At 37.1% G+C, this 25,418-nt stretch overlaps 1 pseudogene; it reads right to left on the bottom strand.

The window, feature by feature from the left end:
- Positions 1-23,586: 23,586 nt before the first annotated feature.
- Positions 23,587-24,497, bottom strand: LOC124099032 (F-actin-capping protein subunit alpha-1-like; annotated as a pseudogene).
- Between the last annotated feature and the right edge of the window lie 921 nt (positions 24,498-25,418).

The following is a 25,418-nucleotide window of genomic DNA, read 5'->3' as shown; positions in this document are numbered from 1 at the left end:
TGTTCAATCTCCATGTGTTTATATAGTTTCTGCAGGGTTTTGTTTTGTTGATTTCTAATTTTATTCCATTATGATCTGATAAGATCCAAGGAATTATGTCAGTTTTTTGTGTTGTACCCTATAATGTGGTTTATCTTGGAGAAAGTTACAGTATTTTTTGGATGAAATATTCTATAGATGTTTGTTAAGTCCATTTGATTTATAATATTTTTCAGGTCCAAAGAGTCTTTACTGAATTTATGTCTGGATGACCAATCTAATGGTAAGAGAGGTATGTGGAAATCTCCCAGTATTATTGTGTTGGAGTCTATCTGGGGCTTCAAATTGAGTAGAGTCTCTTTTATGAAATTATTTTCAACCACATTTGGGGAATAAATGTTTATTATTGTTATATCTTCTTATTTCTTTTCTTTGTTTTTTTTTTCAACCAAGATATTTTATTGGCGGGGGGGGGGGCTGCCCAAAGGGCAAGAAAAGAAGAAGAAGAAGAGAACAGCAGAAAGGAGAGGAAGAGCAGCAGAGAGGAGAGAGTCTTCTTCTTGTTTACTTTACCAATATGAAGTGACATTCTTTGTCTCTTCTGATTAATTTTGGTTTGAAGTTTGCTTTTTCAGATATGAGAGTAGCTGCTCATATTTGTTTTCAGGCTCCATTCACATGGTATATCAATTTCCATTTTTTTTCACTTTTTGCTTGTGGCTGTGTTTGCCTGTACGGTGGTTCTCTTGCAAACAACATATAGTTGGGTCTTGTTTTTTAATTCTGCAAGCGTATGTCTTTCAACTGAAGAGTTGAGACTACTTACATTTAATGTTATTACAGAGAAATGTTTATTATTTCCTGCCATTTTTATTTATTTATAATATTTAATTTGGTCCTATTTCTCATTTATTTAGTGTTATGGTTTGGATGTGAAATAGTTCCAAAAAGCTCATGTCTTTTGTGAGACAATGCAAGAAGGGTTAGAGGAGAAATGATTGGGTTATGAGAGCCTTAACCCAATCAGTGAGTTAATCCTCTGATAGGATTAACTGAGCATTGACTGAAGGTGAGTAGGGTGCAGCTGGAGGAGTGGACATTGGAGCCATGCCTTTGGGTGTATATTTTGCATCTGTCAAGTGGAGTCTGTTTCTGATCATCATGTGAGCCACTTTCCTCCACCACACTCTTTCACCATGATGTTCTGCCTTACCTTGAGCCTAAGGAATGAGGCCTGCTGTCTATGGATTGAAGCCTCTGAAACTGTCCTCAAATAAACCTTTTCCTCCCCTACAATTGTTCTGGTCAGGTCTTTTAGTCACAGCAGGGAAAAAGCTGACTAAAACACTTAGCTACTCTTCAAATGAGATTTGTTCATTTGTGAGCTTTGGGATTTGTTTTTCATTTCTTTTTTTTTTTTAAAAATAAGGAGTAAAGAGGGCTACAGTAATAACAGAATTACCATAGTGCGCCCTTAGGCTTTTACATCTTAAAAGTACAGCTTCGATGTTTTGTTAACATGTGGTATTTGTTACCCATCTGCTTTATTTTTTTTAAGAGAGAGAGAGAAATTTTTTTAAACTTTTTTTTTATTTTTTAGAGAGAGAGAGAGAGAGAGAGAGAGAGAAATTTTTAATATTTATTTTTTAGTTTTTTGGCGGACACAATATCTTTGTTTGTATGTGGTGCTGAGGATCGAACCCGGGCCGCACGCATACCAGGCGAGCTCGCTACCTCTTGAGCCACATCCCCAGCCCTTTCATTTCTTTTGTATGAGTATTTCTTCAAGTTCTGTAGTTAGTGCTGGTTTGGTAGTCATGAATTCTTTATATTTCTGCTTATTTTGGAAGGATTTTATTTCATCTTTGATTTTGAAGGATAGCTTTGCTGGATATTAGTAGTCTTGGTTGACAGTTACTTTTTTTTCAGGACTTGGAACACATCATTCCAAGCCCTTATGGCTTTTAGAGTCTGTACTGAGAAATAGGAAGTGATTCTGATTAGCTTGCCTCTAAACGCGACCTGATGTTTTTCCCTTGAGGCTTTAAAAATTCTATTCTCATTCTATTGTTAGGCATTTTAATTATAATGTGTACATAACTAGGCTCAGCCGAGTGGCCTCCGGACTCCCCCGAGACCACTGGGACCGGGAGTCCCCAGCTGCCTCATTGCAACAGGCAGGGCCCTGGTGTGCCCCCTGGGCCTCCCGCTGCCCCGACCTGCAGTCCGCTCCCCGCAGCTGCTGACCCGGCTGAAAAAAAAAATTTCCAAGAAGCAGGCTGAGAAAGTGGAGAAGGGCTACCCAGAGCGGCGGGGGGTGGTGGGGGGAGCCCGCCACGGGGGGCGACGAAGCGCCCTGGGCCCCGGACGTGTCCAGGCGGAAGCAGGTGAAGCCGCAATTGGTGAAAGATTCCAGCTACAAAAATCACATCACCCCAATTGGAGTAGGAGCAGAGCAGAGCCGCCACCCGCACCCGCAAGGTAGGCAGACATGTGACCGACCGGCAGAACAGGCCCAGGGGTCCGCGGGGGTGGTAGACACATCACACCAATTGGAAGAGGGGCAGAGCAGAGCCACTGCCCGCGCCTGCAAGGTAGGCAGACCTGCAACCGACCGGCGGATCAGGCCCAGTGGCCTGCCGGCGTGGTACACACATCACCCCGATTGGAGTAGGGGCAGAGCAGAGCCTTCACCCGCGCCTGGAACAGGCCCAGCGGCCCGCCAGCGCGGTAGTCACATTACCCCAATTGGAGTAGGGGCAGAGCAGAGCCACCGCCCATGCCCGCAAGGTAGGCAGACCTACGACCGACCGGCGAAACAGACCCAGTAACCCGCCGGCGTGGTGAAACACGTCACCCCAATTGGAGTAAGGGCAGAGCAGAGCTGCCGCCTGTGCCTGCAAGGTAGGCAGACCTGCGACCGACCAGCAGAACAGGCCCAGCGGCCCGTCAGTGTGGTAGACAGATCACCCCAATTGGAGGAGCACAGCTGCCGCCCGCCCCTGCAAGGGAGACTGTTCAACTATATAAGACAATATAAATATATAGGGGGAAAATTTCAAAAACACAACAGTTTCACCAAGCAGAAAGAAACGCGAGCAGTATGAAAAGACAAGGAAAGAAAGGACCACAAGAAATGCAGGTCAACTCAACTTTAGAAGAGGTAATAGCTGCAGCAGATGGAATATCAGATAAAGAATTCAGGATATACATGCTTCAGATGATCTGGAGTCTCAAGGAAGACATTAGACAGCAAAATCAGACAATGAAAGATCACTTCGACAATGAATTACATAAACAAATCCAGGAAGCAAAAGATCAACTATACAGGGAGATAGAGGTTATAAAAAACAAACAAACAGAAATCCTAGAAATGCAGGAAGCAATAAACCAACTTAAAAACTCTATTGAGAATACTATCAGCAGAGTAGAACACTTAGAAGATAGAACATCAGACAATGAAGACAAAGTATTTCAACTTGAAAAGAACATAGCTCAGCAAGACTGTTAAGAAACCATGAGCAGAACACCCAAGAAATATGGGATAACATAAAGAGACAAAACTTAAGAGTCATTGGGATACAGGAAGGTATAGAGGTCCAAACCAAAGGAATGAGCAATCTATTCAATAAAATAATACAAGAAAACTTCCTAGACTTGAAGAATGAGACAGAATCCCAAATCCTAGAAGCCTACAGGACGCAGAATGTGCAAAATCATAAGAGATCCACACCTAGACACATTATAATGAAGATGCCCAACATACAGAATAAGGAGAGAATTTTAAAAGCTACAAGAGAAAGGAAGCAGATTACATTTAGGGGTAAGCCAATCAGGATAACAGCTGATCTTTCAACACAGACTCTGAAAGCTAGAAGATCCTGGAATAACATATTTCAAACACTGAAAGAAAATGGGTTCCAACCAAGAATTGTGTATCCAGCAAAATTAAGCTTCAGGATGGAAGATGAAATTAAAACCTTCCACGATAAACAAAAGTTAAAAAAGAATTTGCAGCTAGAAAACCATCTCCTCAAAACATCCTCGGCAAAACATTACAGGAAGAGGAAATGGAAAATAACAATGAAAACCAACAGTGGGAGGTAGGACAGTAAAGGGGGGAAAATAATCAAAGAGGAAAACAAACCATGTTTAGTAACAGAAATAAACAAATATGGCTGGAAGAACAACCCATATCTTAATAATAACCCTAAATGTTAATGGCTTAAACTCACCAATTAAGAGACACAGGCTAGTAGAATGGATCACAAAACAAGACCCAACAATATGCTGCCTACAGGAGACCCATTTGGTAGGAAAAGACATACACAGGCTGAAGGTGAAAGGTTGGGAAAAATCATATCACTCATATGGACTTCGGAAACAAGCAGGAGTGTCCATACTCATATCAAATAAAATAGATTTCAAGCCAAAGTTAATCAAAAGGGATAAAGAGGGACACTACATACTGCTTAAGGGAACCATACACCAACAAGACATAACAATCATAAATATTTATGCCCCAAACAATGGTGCAGCTATGTTCATCAAACAAACTCTTCTCAAGTTCAAGAGTCTAATAGACCACCATACAATAATCATGGGAGACTTCAACACACCTCTCTCGCCACTGGACAGATCTTCCAAACAAAAGTTGAATAAGGAAACTATAGAACTCAATAACACAATTAAGAACCTAGACTTAATTGACATATATAGAATATACCACCCAACATCAAGCAGTTACACTTTTTTCTCAGCAGCACATGGATCCTTCTCAAAAATAGATCATATATTATGTCACAGGGCAACTCTTAGACAATATAAAGGAGTAGAGATAATACCATGCATCTTATCTGATCATAATGGAATGAAACTGAAAATCAACGATAAAAGAAGGAAGGAAAAAGCATACATCACTTGGAGAATGAACAATAGGTTACTGAATGATCAATGGGTTATAGAAGACATCAAGGAGGAAATTAAAAAATTCTTAGAGATTAATGAAAACACAGACACAACATATCGGAATCTATGGGACACATTGAAAGTAGTTCTAAGAGGAAAATTCATTGCTTGGAGTTCATTCCTTAAAAAAAGAAAAAACCAACAAATAAATGATCTCATACTTCATCTGAAAATCCTAGAAAAAGAAGAGCAAAACAACAGCAAAAGAAGTAGAAGGCAAGAAATAATTAAAATCAGAGCTGCAATTAATGAAATCGAAACAAAAGAAACAATTGAAAAAATTGACAAAACTAAAAGTTGGTTCTTTGAAAAAATAAACAAAATCGACAGACCCTTAGCCATGCTAGCGAAGAGAAGAAGAGAGAGAACTCAAATTACTAGCATACGGGATGAAAAAGGCAATATCACAACAGACACTTCAGAAATACAGAAGATAATCAGAAATTATTTTGAATCCTTATACTCCAATAAAATAGAAGATAGTGAAGGCATCAATAAATTTCTTAAGTTCATATGATCTGCCCAGATTGAGTCAGGAGGATATAGACAACCTAAACAGACCAATATCAATTGAGGAAATAGAAGAAACCATCAAAAGACTACCAACTAAGAAAAGCCCAGGACTGGATGGGTATACAGCAGAGTTTTACAAAACCTTTAAAGAGGAACTAATACCAATACTTTTCAAGCTATTCCAGGAAATAGAAAAAGAGGGAGAACTTCCAAATTCATTCTATGAGGCCAACATCACCCTGATTCCTAAACCAGACAAAGACACTTCAAAGAAAGAAAACTACAGACCAATATCTCTAATGAACCTAGATGCAAAAATCCTCAATAAAATTCTGGCGAATCGGATACAAAAACATATCAAAAAAATTGTGCACCATGATCAAGTAGGATTCATCCCTGGGATGCAAGGCTGGTTCAATATACGGAAATCAATGTTATTCACCACATCAATAGACTTAAAAATAAGAACCATATGATCATCTCGATAGATGCGGAAAAAGCATTCAACAAAGTACAGCATCCCTTTATGTTCAAAACTCTAGAAAAACTAGGGATAACAGGAACATACCTCAATATTGTAAAAGCAATCTATGCTAAGCCTCAGGCTAGCATCATTCTGAATGGAGAAAAATTGAAGGCATTCCCTCCAAAATCTAGAACAAGACAGGGATGCCCTCTATCACCACTTCTGTTCAACATAGTTCTCGAAACACTGGCCAGAGCAATTAGACAGACGAAAGAAATTAAAGGCATAAAAATAGGAAAAGAAGAACTTAAATTATCACTATTTGCAGATGACATGATTCTATACCTAGCAGACCCAAAAGGCTCTACAAAGAAACTATTAGAGCTAATAAATGAATTCAGCAAAGTGGCAGGATATAACATCAACACACATAAATCAAAGGCATTCCTGTATATCAGCGACAAATCCTCTGAAATGGAAATGAGGACAACCACTCCATTCACAATATCCTCAAAAAAAATAAAATAATTGGGAATTAACCTAACAAAAGAGGTGAAAGACTTATACAATGAAAACTACAGAACCCTAAAGAGAGAAATAGAAGAAGATCTTAGAAGATGGAAAAATATACCCTGTTCATGGATAGGCAGAACTAACATCATCAAAATGGCGATATTACCAAAAGTTCTTTATAGGTTTAATGCAATGCCAATCAAAATCCCAACGGCATTTCTTGTAGAAATAGAGAAAGCAATCATGAAATTCATATGGAAAAACAAAAGACCCAGAATAGCAAAAACAATGCTAAGCAGGAAGTGTGAATCAGGCGGTATAGCGATACCAGACTTCAAACTATACTACAGAGCAATAGTAACAAAAACAGCATTGTACTGGTACCAAAACAGGCAGGTGGACCAATGGTACAGAATAGAGGACACAGAAACCAATCCAAAAACTACAACTATCTTATGTTTGATAAAGGGGCTAAAAGCATGAAATGGGGGAAGGATAGCATCTTCAACAAATGGTGCTGGGAAAACTGGAAATCCATATGCAACAAAATGAAACTGAATCCCTTTCTCTCGCCATGCACAAAAGTGAATTCAAAATGGATCAAGGAGCTTGATATCAAATCAGAGACACGGCGTCTGATAGAAGAAAAAGTTGGCTACGATCTACATACTGTGGGGTCGGGCTCCAAATTCCTCAATAGGACACCCGTAGCACAAGAGTTAATAACTAAAATCAACAAATGGGACTTACTCAAACTAAAAAGTTTTTTCTCAGCAAAAGAAACAATAAGAGAGGGAAATAGGGAGCCTACACCCTGGGAACAAATCTTTACTCCTCACACTTCAGATAGAGCCCTAATATCCAGAGTATACAAAGAACTCAAAAAATTAGACAATAAGATAACAAATAACCCAATCAACAAATGGGCCAAGGACCTGAACAGACACTTCTCAGAGAAGGACATACAATCAATCAACAAGTACATGAAAAAATGCTCACCATCTCTAGCAGTCAGAGAAATGCAAATCAAAACCACCCTAAGATACCATCTCACTCCAGTAAGATTGGCAGCCATTAGGAAGTCAAACAACAACAAGTGCTGGCGAGGATGTGGGGAAAAGGGTACACTTGTTCATTGCTGGTGGGACCGCAAATTGGTGCAGCCAATTTGGAAAGCAATATGGAGATTTTTTGGAAAGCTGGGAATGGAACCACCATTTGACCCAGCTATTCCCCTTCTCGGTCTATTCCCTAAAGACCTAAAAAGAGCATGCTACAGGGACACTGCTACATCGATGTTCATAGCAGCACAATTCACAATAGCAAGACTGTGGAACCAACCTAGATGCCCTTCAATAGACGAATGGATAAAAAAATGTGGCATTTATACACAATGGAGTATTACTCTGCATTAAAAAATGACAAAATCATAGAATTTGCAGGGAAATGGATGGCATTAGAGCAGATTATGCTAAGTGAAGCTAGCCAATCCCTAAAAAACAAATGCCAAATGTCTTCTTTGATATGAGAGTAACTAAGAACAGAGTAGGGACGAAGAGCAGGAGAAGAAGATTAACATTAAACAGGGATGAGAGGTGGGAGGGAAAGGGAGAGAGAAGGGAAATTGCATGGAAATGGAAGGAGACCCTCAGGGTTATACAAAACTGCATACAAGAGGAAGTGAAGGGAAAGGGAAAAATAATACAAGGGGGAGAAATGAATGACAGTAGAGGGGGTAGAGAGAGAAGAGAGGAGGGAAGATAGTAGAGGATAGGAAAGGCAGCAGAATACAACAGACACTAGTATGGCAATATGTAAATCAATGGATGTGTAACTGATATGAATCTGCAATCTGTATATGGTATAAAAATGGGAGTTCATAACCCACTTGAATCAAAGTGTGAAATATGATATATCAAGAACTATGTAATGTTTTGAACAACCAACAATAAAAATTAAAAAAAAATTATAATGTGTCATGGAGAAGATCTTTTTTGATCTTACCTGTTTGGGCTTCTGACTATATTGTTTCTGGATGCCCATTTCATTTTGAAAGTTTGAAAATTTTTTTTTTGTTATTTTCTTGTAGAGTTACTCATTCCTTTAGTCTACATCTCACAACCTTCCTCAATTCCAATGATTTTAAATTTGGCCTCTTTAATGTTCCAGAGTTCTTATATATTTTAATTATGGTTATTACTTATTTTCTTTTAGCTCTGAGATTCTGTCTTCAGCATTGTCTAGTCTATTAGAGACTTTCAAATGAACGTTTTATTTGAATTATTGTCTTTCATTTCTAAGATTTATTTTTGGTTCTTTACAGTATTTCTATTCTTATTGAATTTCTCATTCATATCCTGTACTGATTTCCTTAATTCATTTGGTTGTTTTTCTGTTTTTTAAAATTCATTAATCATTTCTAAAATGATTTTTTAACTCTATTATTTCATCCACTTGGGGTCAGTTGATAATGAATTATGAACTTTAGAAGATGTTGTGTTACCTTGTTTTTTTTCAGATTTCTTATATTTCCGTTTTGGATTTTATGCTGTATTGGATGGTTTTCTTTTCCACTCTTGTGTCAACCTTTTTAGGGCATGGTCTTCACTTGCCTAAGTACCCTAAAGTGATCTAGATTGAGACCTTCTTGTAGGTGTGGCATCCATAGTCTTTGTGTTACTTCTGTTTTTGTTATAGCAGAGGATATATATAGGTGGGACCTAGGGGCCCGCTCCTGTTTTCTACATGGGGCTTGGTCATGAGTTTGGGTTTTTGTTTCTTCTATTTGTATTAAAGTATAACTGAAGTCATTAATTCTGATGTGGAAAAAGGCATACTGTCTTTTGGTTAAGTTCTTCATCAGAGTCTTTAACCTGAAAACTTGTAGTGTCTCTGTAGGTTCCCAGCACTACACAGAATAGGGAGAAACAAAAGCAACAACCAATGCAAAAAATATACAGAATTAAAATAAATACCTGGTTCCTATGATGACATCTACAATGTTACTTACCATGAAAACCAGAAATGGTGGGATCAGCAATTGCCAACACCAAAAACAATAAGTAATAAACTAGATCTGGCATTGAAGCAAACAATAGGTGTCAACTATGTCATTCATACCAGTAATAATTACAACAACATTAATGGTGGGGCAGAAGCTATATAAACCAATTAGTTCTAAAAGATGGTAAAAATACAGTTAATTAAAAGAAAAGAAAATATACAAGGAAGGTAGAAAAAAGTTTACAATTTCAAAACATGAATAAAGAAAATACAGAAGAGATATAGTAGGTGATGGTTATAAGGAATGAAAAGAAAAATAGGAGAAACAAAGTAAAGGATGAGAGAATGAGAAAGAGAATTTGGCTGTTAGCAAAAGAAAAGAGAGAAAGAGAAAAGAGAAAAAAAATGAAACCAATACAAAACAAAACCAAAATATATAAACTGAAAACCCTAATCCTCAAAAGATAAGGCAAGGAAAATAGCTACATTATAAAAATTCAAAAATGAGAAAAAATTAACAAATATTTACATGTATATATATATCTATGAACCAATCAGCACAGCAAGAACACACACACACAGACACACATGTAAAAGATTCTTACTGAAAAATGAAAAAATAATTTCCACTAAGGTGGTCAAAATAGTCAGCAATAAAGGATGGTCATTGTCTATGCTCAACTGTCTGTCTTTCCATTCCTTCTTGAGCTCTGTACTGAGAGCAAGAGCAAGGCTTGGAGGCGGTTAACCCCTTCCTCTGTTTGTGTTGCTCTCTGAGCTGCCAGTTGGAGTGGCCTCAGACTGAGGCGGAAATAAGTCTCAGCTTCCCTTTTCAACAATATAAGGTAGGATGGAATGGTAAGTACTGTCCTTTGGAATTTTGTCTGCCCAGACCAGATGGATGTACTCCTAGACTGTTATACAGTCCTATGAAGGAAGTTTCATAGATTGGAGCTTCAGTCTAGTCAGGCCTCAGGGGGTTTGTTGGGTGGTGTCTGCTCTGGAGAGATTAGATCAGCATACCTCTAGGGCCTGGCAGTTGTGAATCTCTGACAGGAGTCTGAATCTCAGGAACCTGCCTAGAATTCTACTTGTGGAACAGGGTAGCCAATCCTTCCACATACTCTGCAGCCCATGAACACGGCCTTCTCAGACTTAGTCCCAAGTACATTCATATCCACCTGTTCAGATTCCCAATCCACTTCAGCTGGTCTCGGAAGCCATCAGACCCAAAGGAGAAGCAAGTTGGGATCATTTTCACTTTTCAGTATCAAATTCCCCTGGGTACAATTTTCTCACTCACTAGGTATTATCCTAGTCCACATGGTCGGTGCCTGCTGGGACATTGTGGCGGCAGTATTTGTTTTGATCTCCCGGCTTCCACAGCAGCAGCTACAGAATGGCCACTTCAGGATGGCTCTCCCCTGGGTTCTCTGTGGTTAGCTGGGAAACAGAGCACTTTTCAAGTTACCAGTGCACAGTGCAGCTTTTGGATCTGCTAAGTTATGGCTGCTTTTCTGACCAAATCTGTGCATTGTGTTTCCCAGTAGGATTTCTTTTTTTCATCCACCTCAAAGAAATGCTGTTTGTCTGTTTTCCTGGTCTTGTGCCATGGAGCAGCTTGGATACTAAGCTCCTCTACTCCACCATCTTGACCGTCCACCCCCACCCCATTGTGTTTTCCTCTATGTTCTTCCTTCCTCTGTGGTGAACCAGCACTGCTACAGCTGTTGCAGCAACTGGCTCAGCTCCAATGTGGTCTTTCTTCTTTTAATATACCCAGATTTCTGATTCTCTAAGATATTTGGACTGTCCAATATTGAATGATTGTGAAATCCCTCTTTCACCCACTTTGCTGATATTTTAGTCAGATTTTTTCACTGCTGTGACTAAAGGATCCAACCAGCACAATTATAGAGGAGGAAGAATTTATTTGAGGATGTACAGTTTCAGAGGTCTTAGTCCACAGAAGGACAGCTTATTCCTCAGAGCTAGAGGTCAGGCTGACATCATGGCAGGAGAGGGTGACAGAGGGAAGTAGCTCACATCACAGTGATCAAGAAGCAGAGAGAGAAACTTCACTCACCAGATACAAATATATGCCCAAAGCCATGCCCCAATTCCCACCTCCTCCAGCCACACCCTGTCACTCCAGTTACCACTCAGTTAATCCCTCGCAGGGGACTCTTAGAACCCAATCATTTCTCCTCTGAACCGTCTTGCATTGTCTCACAATGAGCTTTCGGGGGACACCTCACATCCAAACCATAACAGCTGAGGATCAGTCCTCCCGTTGCTTGAATCCCAAGCCAAGAGCAATTAGGAATGCAATCTTCCTGTTATCTGCCATCTTAAATCTCTCCAGCATTTTTTAAAGTATTTATTTATTTTAGTTTTCGGTGGACACAACATCTTTGTTTGTATGTGGTGCTGAGGATCGAACCCGGACCACACACATGCCAGGCGAGTGCGCTACCGCTTGAGCCACATCCCCAGCCCCTTCAGCATTTTTTAATACGTGGTATTTCTTTGTTTTCCAGCCTTTTTTTTTCACCATATTTGTTGCCTTTTCTAGTTTTCTTCCATTTCTTTTTGAAAGCTGAAAGCTAAACTAGACTCTGCTTTCTGATCCTGGCTGTGGTGTTTGGCAGAAGAATCCTTCCTTGATGCTAATCTTAATCTTTACCCAATCATCATTTGGGAGATATTGAAAAGACACAGTGGAGGATCTGACTTCTCTCCTTTAGGCCGATCTTATAAACATAATACCATTTATTTTAAAGGGTTGTTGATGTGGGAAGTAAAAAGAATGGTGTTTGTAAAAGTATCTATAGCATGGCAACTAATGAAAATCAATCAAGACATTCTCATACCACATAGGAATCTAATTCTTTTAATTAAAGATCTATTCTGTATCTCTTTTTAGTACTGTAAATCCTCTAATGGTTTGTTTACCCACAGGGTGGAAACTAGTATCATTTGTATGTACTTGTGGTATCCAGGGCTATTCATGACCTGGAGCCCAGGACTCTGCCAGCCTCTTTCTCGTCCTTATCTCCTGCTCAATTGTGCTCTTCTCAGAACTCACCCTGTTCTCCCTTTTCCCTGAATATTGGACATTATGTTTCATTTATCTGAAATTTCTCACCATGTAATTACCTAGGAAATTCCTCAGCACCTCTCAGGAGTGAATATAAGCATTATATTCTCTGTAAAGCCTTCCCTTGTTTGTCCCTTAGCATCATACACAAAATTCTTTACAGAACTTAAGAAGTCATTTGTCTTCTTTGAGTTCATTCTTTGAAGGTGGGAGTTTTAGTATTATTATTTTTTGTCCCAAATGTCTGGTATGAATCAGGAATATAAGAAATGAATGAATGATTAAACTACACTTATTCTTCATCTTAGTATGAATACTCTCACCATCTCTGAGCAATCCTTTTAGCCCTTAGTCAACTACTGCCTTGTCCTGGAGCTGAAAACCTTCCTAGAAGCTGCCCAGTCACCCCCAATGCCCAGGGAAGTGAACAATGTTAAGTGGGTGACTGTGGAAGAAAATTCAATCATTCAGTGTTATGTTGTTTACATAGTTAACATACAAACCCATGCAAGTTTATCCTAAATAGCAGTATATGGATTTTTTTTTTTTAAGAAAATGGTTTAAGGGGCTGGAGTTTTGGTTTAGTGGTAAAGCGCTTGCCTAGCATGTGTGAGGCACTGGGTTCAATTCTCAGCACCACATATAAATAAATAAAATAAAGATCCATTGACAACTAAACAATATTAAAAAATGGTTTAATTCTTACATTCCACAGATTTTGAATTTAGGCATCTGACTAATCATTATGTTGGAGATATTCTACGATGACATTTATATCCTCTTGGAAATGATAGAACTTTTCCTATCTCCTGACACAGTTTATAGCTTTCTAAAAATGAGGCTTTCCCAGAGTTTTGGGTGAAGATGTTGGGTTAAATCTTCATCAAAGAACTTCAAACTCCAGTGCCTCAAAAAAGATAATAAAATTTCCCTCAAAAGAACAATTACAAACAAGAATCAAAGAGGAAAGGGCAAAACCAAATATAGTCACCTTCAAACATTTCAAGGAATGGACTCAAGATTACTGAGCAGGTAGGAGAAGCATGTATGTCTTGGCTCTGACCCTCCCTTCCTCCACTCCCCTGACCTGAGGCTTTGCCTTATTCTTTAGACACAATAACCTAGCTTTGTATAATTTTAGAGAGGACTCAGCCCTTCCTAAATTACTTGTGCAAATTGACCAGAAATAACAATCTCTGCTTAGGAAATATTGACATTTTAATATTTTTAGGAGCAATAGCAGTATCAACTGGTATAAGAGTTTTGTGAAACCTAAAAGAGTCAGGCAGTGTAGGGGCAAGTGAAAAGCAGTGCGAGGGAGTATGGGGGATAGAGAATAGTTACCTGGACAATCCAGAATGCTGGGGAGATAGGATACAGGCAGTGATAGCTAGGATAGTAAATGCTCTGACGGAGGAAGGAGTGAAGTGTATAAAATTATTTATACAGAGTATGTATAAAATTATTTATACAGTGTATTATTTATACAGTGAATAAAATTATTTATACAGAGACAATTCTATTTATGAATTTCCAGTAGAGGTGAGATGTCCCAAAATCTTACACGAGGGAAATGAGGAAGCTGGCTCTCTGCTAGGGTTCATGGCAATTTTACTGTTTCCTGGACAAAAGGAAGGGCTAACTAGGAAAGGCATAGGGGTGAGGTCATAGTTTAATGCACACACTTTGGCACTGATTTTTTTTCTGATTGGTGGATTACAGTTCAGATAACTAACTGTTTATGATAGTTTTTGAACAGATCCACATTTGGGACATAAAGGGAAGATTACCTATAAATTATCCGAGATGATTCAGAGGGAATGCATCTGCCACCCAATATCACCTGAACACATATCATAGGCTAAGGCATCTTATTCACTCCTTTAGATCTTCTTTAGTCTGAAACTAGAGGGGCAAAAGAAGACAAGAACTTACAGCATGTTAATATGAGTCTTTTACTTTTATTCTACTGCTAAAACTGTAGGAAATTCTTTAGAAACTCAGATTGACTTGGAGGAGAAAGGGCAAGAAGTGAGGTCCCCAGTGATGCCTCAATGTACAGTAGTGGGCCAGTAAATGAGTAACAAACTGCTGGCCAGGAACCTCCTGCCCTACACAAGCACGTGCAGGCGCGCACACACACACACACACACACTCTGATTTGTACTACATATTTGCTGATTTCTATTGTATAAATATTACCACTATAATAGATTTCAAGCTACCAACAGAAACACTGAATTAGAAGGTGCACAACTGGCTCTCATGAGCCAGTATGAATTGCCCTATCATCCATCATAGCTGTATCCCAAAGACATGTTGTGATGTCAGCAGCTGGTCAGTTCATGTGACAGATTTCCTAGAAGGCTTTCCACAGGTTTCTTTTTAAAACTGAGGTCATATATTTGGTTGACCAAGAGAACTGCTCAGGCCCAAAGAAAGTAAGTTACTGTGTTTCTATGCATCCCTATAGGGTAGTTTTCTAAAATTGTTGATGATGTATTTTAAATAGGAGAGTTGTGTTTTAATATTACTGTGGCTTTGAAACTCTAATTTCTCTGTACACTGCTCCTTTTCTATCATTTTTTTTTCTCCATTTGCTTCTGCTATAGCCCCACTAGCTCACTGGCAGTTCCCTGCATACCTTGTGGACCCATACCTTGGTGCCTCTATATGTGATTCTTTTCCACTGAGAATATTCTTTCCTTGCCTCTTTTCCTACTAACTCCCATTTACCCAACAAGACTCAATCACTGCCTTCTCTAAGAAGGCTGCTTTGGCCCCAGGACCACTTCATTCCTTCCTCCATCATTCCTTCCTCCATCAGAGCATTTACTATCCTAGCTATCACTGCCTGCCGCCTATCTCCCCAGCTAGGGTCTGTACTCCTTTAGATAAGGGACTTTTTTTTGGTCTTTTTTGGGTACAATGCCTAGCATGATACCTAACAGATAATATGTGCTCAAACTAGGTTCAAATGAATTACTTAATGAAGCAAGATTCGTGATTATTTAAGATGTGGCTTCTTGAATTAATCTTAAGTAGAAAGTTCTTTCACTGAGGACCTCTCTTGAGTTTTACAGTGTTGTAGCCATAATGACTAATTTAATCACACATTTCCCATGCATGTCTATAAATACACAAGGTGCTAATACTAGGTCATGGAATAATGAATGCATATCTCAAAAGCCTAACTATAACACAATCTTTAAACTGCTCTGTGTGTGCAAAATGCCTGGCACAAAATGGCACTCAATAATTGTTATTATAAAACACTTTTAAAAAATTTATCAAAGGATAAATACAGATGACACCACTAAAATATCCCTATGGTTGTTTCTCAAGTTGGCATTCCAAGGTGCCCCAATAGATTTTATTAACTTTGTTCTGAAGAACAAGAAGGAATATGTATCCAGGACTTGACCTCATAACAATGCCTCTTTTGTTTAGCTTTAGCAATCTCTGAAACTTCTGTATAAATTTTCATTAGATTAAGTTAGATCTCAAGTATCAAGGCTCACAGTAGCTGGGCACAGTGAATACTGAAGGATATGGTACCTATCATCCCTTAGAAGTCTATATTTTCTCCACAAAAGAAAGGAGATTTGTGCTAACTGGAAAAAAATATAGACATAGCTTGTTCTTGTTGGGGACGTAGTTAGGTGGGAGAGAATATGGGGGAGGTAACACACACACACACACACACACACACACCACTAAGGGAAGGAACCAGGCAGTTTTGTCACCTGGAGCAGAGTGGTCTTTGTAGCAAGTCAGCTCTGATGCAATCATGGAGCACCTAAAAACACATCACATGCTGTTTTAATTATGAGAAAATCTGGAAATCATATTGCAGATTGTGTCAACTTTCAGAAATAGAACCTAAAATGTATTTTTAAAATGTCACAAATTCTGAAAGACTGAAGCAGGGAATGAAGAAAAAAACTCAGGAAAATGTAGCTCTTGGATTAGATAATCTTCTCATTATTAATATTCTCAAGCCCACAAAACTAGTTGAAAATATAGCATTCTGCTTCTTTACCTCTATTCAAAACTTCAGGGCACAGCTGCTTTACATCCTAGTAATCTATGTGGATAAACTGCACTTTGTTGGCACAGTATATTTTTAAAGGGTATATTTATTGTTACATAAGAGTCTGGGAATTTTGGTTCTCATTTTACTTTTTCTTATAGGTTAGAGTTAAGTACTATAATTTTAAATTAATTATGAGGAAAACATACATTAGATGAAATCTACTGTGTGAGGCTGATTAGTTTTGCAAATGGTAGCTGATACAATTTCCACAACTAGTGCCCATCCTAAATGCTTTTCTAAGTGTGTACATGTAATTTTCTCTATTTCATTAACTTTTTTTGTTGGTGTAATGTTTCTTTTATATTTTATGCATGACTCATGCTTGTTTCCCTGTGTTGTTCTGCCTGAATTGATCAATTCTTGACATGTAGGAACCAGTGTCTGGCTTAAAATCAGACTCAAATGGATGCTAACTAAATCCTGTGCTGATGATGTGAGGAACTCATCAGTACCATTAGGCTCTTCAAGGCAATGAGTGGACCTTCTGCCTGAGGATGAGAACTGCCTATTATAGGCCAGTCTCTAAATCAAGTACTAAAGGGTGATACTATTATAATTGACAATTGACGCTTCATATCTATGTTTTTTTTTTTACCAATTCTCTAATCTTGGATTCACAATATTGAAGGAAAAATATCCTATGTCTCTACTGATCACTTACAGACTTTTTCCTCATTATTATTTCCTAATTAATAAAGTATATCAACTATTTACATAGCTTTTACACTTATTAGGTATTATAAGTAATTTAGAGATGATCTGAAATACACAGGAGGATGTACATTTACTATATGAAAATATTAAGCTACCTTATAGAAGGGATTTGGGTGGTGGTATGGCATCCTAGGACCAATAATGTCCTATGGATACCAAGGGATGACTGATAAAGGTACTATAACTTTTATGCACATATATATATATTATTCAGTCTAAAATTATGTACGGATGTCTGCCATCAAACAGTGCTATTCCTAAGAAATTCATAATCAGTAAAGAGACAATCAACTACTCACATAAATAATACTATGGGAAAGATTGAAAACAGCTATGGAGAAAAGGTACAGGGTGCTATAGAAGTATAAATGGCAGAACTTAATCTCATTCTCTACATTCCCAGAGTGGTGGAATATAGCTTTAAAACTAATTATTTGATGATAGTAAAAAATATTATCTTTTAATTTTTTAAAAAATAATATTTATTTTTTTAGTTTTCGGTGGACTACAACATCTTTGTTTGTATGTGGTGGTGAGGATCGAACCCGGGCCACATGCATGCCAGGTGAGTGTGCTACCGCTTGAGCCACATCCCCAGCCCATCTTTTAATTTTTAATTTTTCAATTTATATTCTTTTTAGATATACATGACAGTAGGGTGTATTTTGATATATTATACATACATGGATTATAACTTATTCTTATGAGGATCCCATTCTTGTGATTATACATGATATGAATTTTCACTGGTTGTGTATTCATATATGAACATAGGTAAGTTATGTCTGATTTATTTTACTATCTTTCCTATTCCCATTTTTCTTCCTTTGCCTTCCTTTACCTTTGTCTATTCCAATGAACTTCTATCTCCCCCAACAATGTATGTCCACATTCATATATCAGAAAGAACATTCAGCCTTTGGTTTTTCAGGATTGGCTTATTTCACTAAGCATGATAGTCTCCAGTTCCATGAATTTACCAGGAAATGCCATAATTTAATTCTTTTTTAAGTCTGGGTAATATTCCATTGTGTAAATACACCACAGTTTCTTTATACATTCATTTGTTGAAGGGTACCTAGTTTGGTTCCATAACTTAGCTATTGTGAATTGAGCTGCCATAAACATTGATGTGGCTACATCACTGTAGTATTGTGATTTTAAGTTCTTTGGGTATAGACCAAGGAGTGAGATAACTGGGTCAAATGATGGTGCTATTTTCAACTTTTCTAAGAAATCTCCATACTGATTTCCATAGTGGTTGCAGCAATTTGTTGTTTTACTAGTGAAGTATGAGTAAAACTTTTCCCCCACATCCTCGACAACATTTATTGTTGCTTGTATTCTTGATAATTGCCATTCTGACTGGAGTGAGATGGAATCTCAATGTAGTTTTAATTTGCATTTCTTTAGTTGCTAGAAATGTTGAGTATTTTTTCTTTTGACCATTTGTATTTCTTCTGTGAAGTGCCTGTGCAGTTCCTTTGCACATTAATTGACTGGGTTGTTGTTATTATTATTATTATTATGTGGTTTTTGAGTTCTTTGTATACCCTAGAGATTAAGGCTCTGCCTGAAGTGCAAGTGGCAAAGATTGTCTTCCATTCTGTAGGCTATCTCTTCACGTTCTTGATTCTTTTCTCTGCTGTGAAGAAACATTTTGGTTTGATACCATCACAATTGATTTTTATTTATTTATTTTTTTACTTGTAGTTGGACACAATACCTTTATTTTATTTATTTATTTTTATATAGTGCTGAGGAACAAACCAGGGCCCCACATGTGCTAGGAGAGTGCTCCACCACTGAGCCACAACCCCAGCTCCCCCGCAACTGATTCTTGATTTTACTTCTTGTGCTTTAGAATCTTGTTAAGGAAGTTTGTTCCTAAGCTGACATGATGGAGAGTTGGGCCTGCTTTTTCTTCTAGTAGGTGAAGGCTCTCTGGTCTAATGCCTAGGTTCTTGATCTACTTTGTGTTGAGTTTTGTGCAGTGTGAGAGGGGTTCAATTTCATTATATCACTACGGATTTCCAGTTTCCCCAGCAACATTTGTTAAAGAGGCTTTCTTTTCTTTGTCTAGTATGAAATAACTGTATTTATGTAGGTATGTCTCTGTGTCTATTCTGTTTCATTAGTTTTCATGTCTATTTTTGTGGCAATACCATATGTTTTTGTTACTGTGATCTGTAGTATGATTTAAGGTCTGGTATTGTGATGCCTCCTACTTCACTTTTCTTGCTAACAATTGCTTTGGCTATTCTGGGTCTCTTATTTTTACAAATGAATTTTATGACTTTTTTTCTATTTCTATGAAGAACATCATTGCAATTTTAATAAGAATTGCATTAAATCTGTATAGTGCTTTTGGGAGTATGGCCATTTTGACTATATTAATTCTGCCTATCCAAGAACATAGGAGATCTTTCCATTTTCTAAAGTCTTCTTCAACTTCTTTCTTTAGTCTCCTATAGTTTTCATTGTAGAGGTCTTTCACCTCTTTTGTTAGATTGATTTCCAGGTATTTTATTTTTTGGTTTGAGGCTATTGTGAACGGGATAGATTTCCTGATTTATCTTTCAGTTGATTCATCACTGATGTATAGGAATGCAATTGATTTATGGGTGTTAATTTTATCTCTTGCTACTTTTCTGAACTCATTTATGAGTCCTAGAATTTTTCTGGTGGGTTTTTTTTTGGGGGGGGGAGGGGGAAGATATCCTAAATATAGAATAATGTTGTTGGCAAACAGAGGTGGTGGTTTGAATTCTTCTTTTGTTATTTGTAGCATCTTAATTTTTTTTCTGTTTAGTTGCTCTGGCTAGGTTTTCAAGGACCATGTTGAATAGAAGTGGTAAAAGAAGGCATCCTTTTCTTGTTCTAGTTTTTAGAAGGAATGCTTTCAATTTTTCTCCATTTAGAATGATTTTGGCCTTGGGTTTAACAGCATATGTATCTTTTACAATGTTGAGGTATGTTCCTACTATCCCTAGTTTTCCTAGTGTTTCGAGCATGAATGCATGCTGTATTTTGTCAAATGCTTTTTCTTATCTATTGAGATAATCATGTGATAATCATACTTGTCTTAAGTATATTTATGTGATGAATTATACTTATTGATTTCTGTATATTGAACCAAACTTCCATCCCTAGGATAAACCCCACTTGATCATGGTGCCCTATCTTTTTAATAATGTTTTTGTGTGCAGTTTGCCAGTATTTTATTAAGAATTTTTGCATCTATGTTCATTAGATATATTGATCTGAAGTTTTGTTTTCTTGATGGGTCTTTGTCTGGTTTTGGCATCAGGGTTAGAATAGCTTCATAGAGTAAGTTTGGAAACGTTACCTACTTTTCTATTTCATGGAATAATTTGATAAGTATTGATGTTAGTTCTTCTTTGAAAGTCTGATACAACTTGGCTGAGAATCCATCCAGTTCTGGGCTTTTCCTTTTTTGTAGGTTTAGTGGAATTTTCAATTGCATTGCTTGAAATTGATTTGTTTAAAATTTCCATGTCATCCTGATTTAATTTGGGTAGGTCATATATCTTTAGAAATTTGTTGGTGTCTTCATGATTTTCTATTCTTTTGGATGATAGATTTTTCAAAATACTTTCTAATTATTGTCTGTATTGTCTGAGTCCATGGTTATATACCTATTTTCATCACAAATTTTAGAAGTTTGAGTTTTTTTCTTTTTTTTCATAAGCTTGGCTAAGGGTTTATCAACTTTATTTTTTATTTTTTTAAAGAGAGAGAAGAGAGAGAGAGAGAGAGAGAGAGAGAGAGAGAGAGAGAGAGAATAAATTTCTTTTTAATATTTATTTTTCAGTTTTTGGTGGACACAACATCTGTATTTTATTTTTATGTGGTACTGAGGATTGAACCCAGCACCCTGTGCATGCCAGGTGAGCACGTTACTGCTTGAGCCACATCCCCAGCCCTATTTATTTTTTAAATAAAACAACTTTTTGAATCACTGAATTTTTGAATTTTTTTGCTTTACTTTCATCGATTTCAGCTCTGATTTTAATTCTGTCTTATACTGCTTTTGGTGTTAATTTGTTCTCCATTTTCTAGGGCTTTGAGGTATAATGCTTGTTTACTTATCTGGAGACTTTTTATTCTTTTAAAGAATGTATTCAATGCAATGATCTTTCCTCTTAGACCCTCCTTCAAACTGCCACAGAAATTTTGATATGTTGCACTGCTCTTCTTATTTACCTCTAAGTATTTTTTCATTTCATCCCTAATTTCTTCAGTTATCCATTGATCATTCAATATCATATTATTTAGTCTCCAGGTATTGGATTAGCTTTTATTTTTTATTTTATTATTGATTTCTAATTTTATTCAATAATGTTCTGATAGAATGCATGGTATTACCTCTATTTATTTTTTGTATTTCTTAATAAGAGTTTGCTTTGTGGACTAAGATATGGTCTATTTTAGAGAGGATCTGTGTGATGCTGAGAAAAAGTATATTCATGGGTGAAATATTCTATCTGTCTAAATAAGTCTAAATTATTAATTGTATGTTTTAGTTCTATAGCTTCTTTATTTAGTGATGAGAAAGGTGTGTTAAAGTCACCCAGTATTATTATCTGTTTTTAAATACAAATATATTTTATTTAAAATAAGCAAAAATGCTTACACAGCATTCTCTTGGAAACAAACTCTTACTTGACTGTATTGCTCAGCAAAAACAAAGCTGAAGCACAAACATCCTTATTGTTTGACATGTATTTGGAGAGAGGTAGGAAGACACTACTTGGGTTTTTTTTTTTTTTTTTTTTTTTTTTTTTAAGAGGAGAGAGAGAGAGAGAGAGAGAGAGAGAGAGAGAGAGAGAGAGAGAATTTTTTTTTTTAATATTTATTTTTCAGTTCTCGGCAGACACAACATCTTTGTTTGTATGTGGTGCTGAGGATCGAACCCGGGCCGCACGCATGGCAGGCGAGCGCGCTACCGCTTGAGCCACATCCCCAGCCCACTACTTGGGTTTTTAAAAAACTGACCTTCCCTTAATGCCTGGTCATAAAAGTTTGAACAAAGTAAATGAATCCACTGTTACAGTTGTCCTATCATATCTATGTCACCTGTGTATTCTGATATTACACACATACCTGCCAATATACCTGGGAAGCATTGCTATATCACAGTTATACTTGATTTCTTGGCAGACAGGATGGAGGAAGAGTAATTTGGAACAAGTTTTAACAAGTTTTACATCCTATTTAGAAGAAAACACTAGTATTCCCCTAAATAACAGGTTACAGTAGAAAGATACTGCCTGCAAGTTATCTTTTCACTTTGGTTCATCTTAGGTTTTTGTGATTTATAGAGTTGTTTGATTCATTTGCTTAGAGTACAATCCTGCCACAAAGTGTTAAAAGTGCAAGATACCTATTATTCCTTCAGTATCTGCATTTTTCAAGTTTTATACTCTACTATATCCACAGTATGTCTGCAGTTCTTGAATACTTAAAAAAATAATACATGGATAAAACTCTTGTAAAAATGCAGATGTCTATAACTACAATGGTACTAAATGGGAAAAAGACAATGAGGGAACGAAGAAAATGTGAGGAATGTGGTTCAAGTCTTTGGATTTGAAAATGAGTCCCCCTAAAGAAGCTGGCTGTCATGGGATTTCCAGAAAACTTCCTTTGCCCCCCAAAATGGACCTGAAAAGCCTCAATCCAAACTTTTGAAAAGTATAGTTATGAGATGCTATAAATGAAGATCAAGTAGTCAAAGGGAGAATGTCTTCCATTTAGCTATGAGTTGCAGCATAGCCTCCTTGGCTATTGGTGGATCAGTCAAAAGCACTGAAGTACCATAAGTGCTCTGGAGCACAGGGGTAAAAATACTGAGCATATTATCTGTCTAAATCAGTAACAGGATTTCATGGCTAGGAAAGTTTTTTAAAAAGTAAAATGACTCCAGAATAGATAGATCTCTCTTCAACACTAAGTGTGGCAGAATTAACAAAAAAAAACAAAAAAAGATTTACAAGTAGATATAGTGATAACAAAAAAAATACAAGACAGAAAACAACAACAACAAAAAGATGAAGTCAATGCTATAGGTTCAACAGTATTTCATGAGACTAAAAAAATCTGCTAACTTTGAAAGCCCTAGCAAAATATCACTCTTGTTTATAAGTCACTTACTTATCATATGACAACATGTTGAATCCTTTTCTTTCTATATATGGAAGGATCTTACAGTCAGCCTTTAAGTAGTCTGCATTTTTTTTTGCCAATCTTGTAGCTGAGTATCTTGTTCCAGTCGATTTGGGTGTGGTTAACTGGAAGCTGCCGGTGCAAGGCCTTGAATGTGGTGTCTGACATTGTTTGGTAGTTTTCACCAATTGTAGCCTGATATTTATTTTCTGCACTCTCCATGATTTTAATAAATTCCTGGAAGTTGGACTTCATTCAAAACAGTTACTAAATCTTATACATTTTTATGACTAACTAACTGAACATTGCCATCTTCAATAGTGAACCTGAATCTTGAACATTCCAACCATCTGTAGGTGGTGTAATAGTGAACTTCCACTCTGATCTCCAATGACTATTCCAGTAGTTTTTAGGATGAAACTGGTGGCTTTCAATACATGCAATAATAGTCTGTTGCCCATCTATAGTTTTAGCATAAACAGAAGCCGGAATAATGATCTTTCACATTGTCACAGGATTCTATCCAAGACTTCAAATCTCCATCTACTTTTTCTGGTTGAGGGTTGCTTGCTTCTTTCTCTAAGTGATCAAACTTAAAGGAGATTTGTGTTTCTTGGATTTAAAAATCAGCTATTACCCAGGTCACCATGGGTAATAGCTGATTTTTTTTAAATCAGCTGAGTTTATTAAAATTTTTAAAAATAGCTGAGTTTATTAAAATCATCTGTAATTAAGACCTGGTCTTCATATCCTTCTATCTTCATGGGTGTGAACTGGTCCATGTTACATTGGGCAAATGGATGTGCTGCTCCTTCCCTGAGGAGATTGTCATTGTTAGGTAGTAGCCTGACCTCACTGAATACTTCATTAAACTCCCCTGGGGGTGCATGAGTGATAAATTTAGCAGCTATGTGTACCTTCTCCTCATCTGACACCTGATCCTTGAAGTTGGCCATCTCGGGTTGCTCTGGTCCAGCCTAGTCGCGGGTGTGAGGCAGGCCCTGTAGTTTATTTGATTCTTGGGGGCATAAATGTTTATGATTGTTACGTTTTGTTGATGTATAATTCCCTAAGTAGTATGAAATATCCTTCTTTGTCCCTTCTGATTAACTCTGCCTTGAAGTCCACTTTATCTGATATGACAAGAGAAACTCTGCTTGTTTACTAGGTCCATATGAATGATATGTTTCTTCCCATCCTTTTACCTTCAGTCTTTGGGTGTCTTTGCCTATGAAGTGAGACAGCATATTGTTGGGTCTTGTTTTTTAATCCCATTTGTCCCTTTTGATTGATGATATTAAGTCATTTATAGTCAATGTTATTATTGAGAAATGATTTTTATTCCCTGTAATTTTGGTTTGTTTCTGGTTTTTAATTTGAATTAGTTTTCCCATTGATTTATTATTCTAGTGTAGCTCCTCCCTTTGTTTTCACTTTTATTTTTCATTTCTTCATAAAATACTTTATTGAGTATGTTTTGTAGTACAGGATTTCTAGTTGTGAATTCTTTTTAACTTTGTTTATCATTGTAGATTTTTATTTCATTGTCAATTCTGAAGCTTAATTTTACTGGGTATAGTATTCTTGGCTGTCCAAGACGTCCTAGCTTTGAGGGTCTGAGTTGAGAAATCAGCTGAGATTTGGATTGGTTTCTGTCTAAATGTGACCTGTTGCTTTTCTCTGGCAGCCTCTAAAATTCTATCTTTATTCTGTATGTTAGGCATTTTCATAACAATGTGCCTTGGTGTGGGTCTGTTAAAATTTTAAATAACCCTCATCATAGTCACTTTTCATATCTTTATAAACTTTATCAATATGTATTGTAAATATTGTAGAAATAATTTTTTATCTACTCTGATAATCTTTTGTCTTTATCT

This window comes from Marmota monax, unplaced genomic scaffold (assembly GCF_021218885.2).
Source record: "Marmota monax isolate L192 unplaced genomic scaffold, Marmota_monax_Labrador192_F-V1.1 WCK01_AAM20220418_F8-fsc00011, whole genome shotgun sequence".
Classification (NCBI taxonomy): Eukaryota; Metazoa; Chordata; class Mammalia; order Rodentia; family Sciuridae; genus Marmota; species Marmota monax.
The sequence above is the reverse complement of the archived record's forward strand: the minus strand, read 5'-3'. Positions and strand labels throughout refer to the sequence as shown.